This window comes from Pinus tabuliformis, chromosome 2_2 (genome assembly GCF_031772625.1).
Source record: "Pinus tabuliformis cultivar Carrire ecotype Pingquan chromosome 2_2, CPIR1, whole genome shotgun sequence".
Lineage (NCBI taxonomy): Eukaryota > Viridiplantae > Streptophyta > Pinopsida > Pinales > Pinaceae > Pinus > Pinus tabuliformis.
The window spans coordinates 470,667,755-470,673,389 of NC_142300.1; the positions used below are offsets into that span (position 1 = coordinate 470,667,755).

Consider the following 5,635-nt stretch of genomic DNA (forward strand, 5'->3'; position numbering starts at 1 on the left):
ACTTACATCAGGTTTAATTGAGCTCCATGCTTCTTCTGGAGTGATATTATTTAAAACCTTAGTAAGTGTGCGATTTTCTATGTAATTTGCACAGTTAATTGCTTCTGCCAAAAAATTAAGACTAAGTCCTTTAGATTGAAGCATACAATTAGCCATTTCCTTTAAGGTGCGATTCTTCCTTTCAGCTACACCATTTTTTTGTGGAGTATATGGAATAGTATATGTTGCATTTGAATTCCATGCTCAGTGCAAAAGTTGATGAATTTTTTGTTAACATATTCTCTACCATTATCATATCTTAGCTTAAGAATTTGATTTCCAGATTGTTTCTCAATAAAGGCCTTAAAGGACAAGAACATGTTAAATACTTAACTCTTGAGTTTTAAGAAGTATACCCAAGTGCGTTTGGAGAAATCATTAATGAAATTTAAGAAATAATTGTAGCCAGAGAATGAAACAACTGGAAGTGGACCACATAAATCATTATGCACAAGTTGTAAAGGGGCTGACGCGTGCCAAGAGACACGTTTTTCAAAACTATCACGATGATGTTTTTCAAGTACACATTTGGAACAAACACCATCTCTACAAGATACCATAGGAAGACCTATCACCATATTTTCTTTACATAGATTTTGAAGGGAATGATAGCTTAAGTGACCAAATTGCTCATGCCAAAGTTTGCTCACTTCATCACTATGAGCAACAAACATTGAGGGAAGAGTTGATGACCCAGAGTTGTTAAACTTATACAACCTTGTATAATCATTAGCAATGTCAGTAGCTAAAATCTATCTAGGATCTCTTAGGTCCTTAATTACAACATCATGAGGTGAAAATTCAACAGTTTTACCTTCACCTGAATGAGTTATCTGATATACAGATAGAAGGTTGCAAGATAAGGTTGGAACACATAATACATCATTAAATTTACCATTGTCTAGATGAACAATTCCAGTCCCTACAACACTAAAAGATCTATCATCACCAACATATATATTTTTGGTGTTACAATCATTTAAAGAAGAAAACATGGCTTTGTTTTTTTCCATGTGATAAGAAGCTCCAGAATCAATGAACCACTCATGAGAATGAGAAGAAGAAGATACATTTAGTGCTTAACCAAACTGAGATGCTTGACAACCACATGCAGAAAGTGCTATTCCTGAAGATGAAATTGAATTTGAAGAGTGCTCCAAATGGATGTTATGCTTCTTCATTGCTACTTCTAAGGTTTCCATCTTCTTAAAGCATTTGGATTCGAATTTGCCATCTCGATTACAAAAGTTGCAATGTCTATTGGCCTTCTTCTCTTTGCTTTTATTTGCCTTATCATTTTGTTGAATTGATTTTTCATTTTGAGAATGAAATTGCTTAGGACCCTTGTTTGGTTTAGGACCATCCTTTTTAGGATATTGCTTCTTAGGATTCTTTGAATTTGATTGTTGTTGGGTAGCTAAGGCTTTCTTAGAAGAGTTTCCAAGATTAAGAAGACCAAGATGTAAGAGTTTTTCTTGTTCTCTTATTAAATAATCACAAAAGGCATCAAAAGAGGGGGACTTGTAGTCTTGTCCTTGAGAAATAAAGGCATCTCAAGTAGAATGAAAGGTGGAAACAAACATAGAGTAGGCTGGTCCCAACTTAGTAAGAATGGAATAGATAAGGCTACCATCTCCTTTCTTAACCTTAACACCTTCCAAGAGAAGTCTAAGGGTCTTGAACTTAGACCAAAAATATTAAATGGAAGAAACATTATTGGGGTCCAACGTAAGCAACTCATTTTCAAGTTGATGGGCTCTAATTTCATTTTTAATTCCAAAAACTTTAGTGAGTTGTTTCATTGCTTCTGTTATCACTGAAAATGCTGTAGTTAAAATTTTTTTTAGCCTGGCTTAAAGAGTGGGTGTTTTCGCAGCGCCAGAATTCTTTTTAGCAGTTTCGCAGCGCTACCTGTTTGAGTGGTTTCGTAGCGTGCTACGAAACTGGGGATTTGTTTGAGTTTTCAGTGAAGGTCCAAATCCTAGCATGCTTATTGTACAGAGTTCTTCTTTCAGGAATGTTGATGAGAGCAGTGGCAGTATGTTCAAGGAGACACCTTATGATGATGCAGCTATTGTAGGATTGCCATCAAATACATTAAGGGAGTTATCTCTGAATTCTGGCTCATGGGTGATTGTGAAAGATGTACATACTAATGTGGGAGACTTGCAGGAGATTTTGTGTTGAATCCTCTAGACAAAGAATCTATTAAATTTTATAAGTCATAGAGTGTTTGATATTTGGGATTGTCTTTTCACAATCTGTAACTTCTTTCACAAAGCAGGGCGCCACAATGGATTGAAAGATTTGAAAAATATTTATGATAAAGTTCATGTTCCCGTTTGTTGGGTATTGGTGTTCAAAGTTGGATTAGGTAATAAAGGGGCTGCGCTTGCAAATAGCATTTCCAATTGGCTAAATGTGGCACTTCTATCAATTTATGTTAAATCTTCCCCTGCATGCAAGAAGACATGGACATCTTTCTCAAGGGAAGCTTTATATGACATTACAAATTTTCTTAAGCTTACTATTCTATCTGCAGTAATGCGTTGCTTGGAATACTGGTCTTTTGAAATGCTTGTTCTATTCTCCGGTTTGTTACCTAAGCCTGAACTTGAGATATCAGTTCTCTCCATCTGTCTTAGCACTGATGCAGTTGCATATATGATCCCCTTTGGCGTGGGTGCTGCTGTAAGTACACGAGTTTCCAATGAACTAGGAGCTGGACGCTCACGCACTGCACAGTTATCAGTGTGTGTCGGGGTTTGTATGGCAGTCAATGAGGCTCTTATGATAGGATATATTTTATTCTCTATCAGAGATGTATGGGGCTATGCTTATAGCAATGAAGTAGAGGAAGTTGAATGCATTTCAACCATGATGCCACTGCTTGTACCCTCAACATTTATGGATGCCATCCAAGGTGTTCTATCAGGTATTGCTAGAGGATGTGGATGGCAAACGTTGGGTGCCTATGCAAATCTTGGGGCATACTATGTGGATGGCATGCATGCCTATAGCTGTCATTTTAGCCTTTGCACTGCATGCTGGCGGCAGGGGACCTTCGGCATTTGAGCACCTGTTCTGTTGCTAAGAACATTGCGCTAACAAAGGAAAATCTTATCAAAAATTTATCACTGCTGCACAGAAAAGGATATATGGGAGCACCCAAAAGAAGTTGATCAGGTTTTGGTTAAATGTGAGCGCCTTCAAAAAATTTCGCATTCATACTCCAAGTGTTACAGAGAGGCAGCGTTGTGTTTATTACTGCAGGGGATCACATTTTTTTAGACTGGGACACACAGCGCCTCCTTCTTGATATTACTCTCTGAAACAAAAATGTTTTGGAGCTATCGTAATTACCTGGCTTATGCGAAATGCGTTGTAGCCGTTTCTTCAAGGCACATGGGTTTTAAGATGACCGATATAAATGCAAGTGTCATAAATATTATAAAGCATGTTGGTTCAGCATTAATGCGCATATTAAAGATATGAGAGTGCTCTTATGAAATTCAGTGATTAATGCCATGTGTCAAATGGTCTTTATAAAGGTTTGATTGCCACAAGATCGCCATTGACACCGGGATTGAGATGTGGCACTTCTGATGGCCACCTGCATTAGCAAAATCACCAGAATCATGACAGATGCTACTTATAAGGATGATGTGCTGAGCGATGTTTTTTGTTTAGCTCACCGCGGTTTAGATAATGGCGTTATTCCAAATAAGACACAGAGGTGCGCCTGCCACTGAAAAGATATTTCCATGGATGCTCATCCCTCGGCTATCGAGCAGCATAAGAATTGGATCCGTTTCTGGTGAAACGAATGGGGGGGTGTCTACCATAGGGACTTGAAGCCAGAAAATTTGCTTCTGGATACATATGGAAATCTTAAAGTATCAGATTTTGGCCTAAGTGCACTGTCTCAACAAGTCAGGGATGACGGTTTGCTTCAAGGAGGCAGAGCTAATTAATTATTTTAGATCCCAAGAATGAAGTAATATTCCTGTAGTTGAAGTTGAAGTGCATTTTTAGGGAGTTGAGGTTGAATTGTTGTGCTAATTTTGGAGAGACCGTGTAGGGTCTTCCTAGAAATCATTCGCTCAGCCAAGTTCTGGAATATTTGTCCATATTGCTGCCTTTCAAAGCAAGGTTTCGATCAGCTAATTACACCCTAGAGGAGGACAAATGATTTACTTGCATTTCAAGAATTTGTGCCAAGTCTATCTTCAAAATTTGGAGCTGAACTTGTGGTCGAATTTACTACAACTAGTGGGCCAAAAATCTGTCTTAGGGACTGATATTTTCATGTTGATCTCAGATCTGAAGGTGCCACAAATTTGTCATTTCTGGGTTGAAATTTGCTAGATTAAATACTGTAGTACCTTTGTGTTGATTTCCTGAGTATACCCAAGTGTTGGGAGGTGAAAAACAATTATTAAATCTATGTTGAACACTGCATGTAATTGCTGATGTTATTACTCTGAATGATGACCTCCATATGCAGTCATTTGCTCACTATAGTGGCTGGAAAAAGGGTAGATATACGATGGGGCAACTGCAGACTTGTGGTCATGTGGTGTCATCCTATTTGTTTTAATAGCAGGTTACTTGCCTTTTGATGATCCAAGCCTTATGACATTGTATAACAAGATATATAAATCAGATTTTACATGCCCTTCATGGTTTTCTTCTGGTGCAAAAGAGAAATTACAAGATGAAGATGCAAGGTTCAAAGACTGGAAGAAAGGGTCATTTGAATGTAGCTACAGAGGTATTTGAAGTAGCTTCTTCTCTTTTTATGGTTGAAGTCCGCAAGGCTGGAGGTGATACCTTGGAATTTCATAAGTTTTACAAGAACCTTTCGGCAGGCCTAAGAGTATCTCCAGAAAGCAGAGGAATCCGAGCATGATGTTTGAGTTTGTTTTTAGGAAAAGCTATTGACATTGAAGCCTGGCAGCTAAACAGGATTATTTGAAAATTGTTGTTCATTTGTTGGAATGAGGAAGATCATTAATAAATGTAGCACAGTGTTAGCAGAAACCAGTAAAGAGGACTGTGTTTTTAAATCACACAGCAGTTTCGTAGCGCGCTACGAAACTGCTGTAGGTGATGATTTTAAAAGCGCAGAGCAGCTAGTGTGACACGGTGAGCGGGGGTTTGAGGAAAAGGAACAGATGTCTATCAAAGACCACCTACAGCACATCAGAAACCTGGCATCACTCCATACTTGGGGTTATTAAAGGATTTGGGAGCAGACTGCTATATGTTAGGAGAATGTTGGGAGACAGAAACCATTATAATAGGAGCACACCTTCCGGTCATTTAATGAGCTATCAGCGCTCTTAAACATCCTAAATCACCATCCATTGCACCTGTAGCTCAGCTATATCAGATTAATGGAAGGAGGACAGCTGTTAAAGCATTCAAGAAAGCATCAAGCATACGAGGAGAATGAAATTAGTATTTTATTTTGATTAGGATAGTGTGTAATTATAGTTCAGCATATTTGTAATTAATGCATTAGTGAGTAGCATGTAGGAATAATTAATAGCCACCTTCGAGGCTCCCCTCATGCTGGAGGAGGAAGCTCGAG

The 5,635-nt window shown here is 38.3% G+C and overlaps 1 pseudogene; it reads left to right on the forward strand.

Moving 5' to 3' along the window:
* The first annotated feature begins 2,583 nt into the window (after window positions 1-2,583).
* LOC149193365 (protein DETOXIFICATION 16 pseudogene) lies at window positions 2,584-3,114 on the forward strand (annotated as a pseudogene).
* Window positions 3,115-5,635: the final 2,521 nt, after the last annotated feature.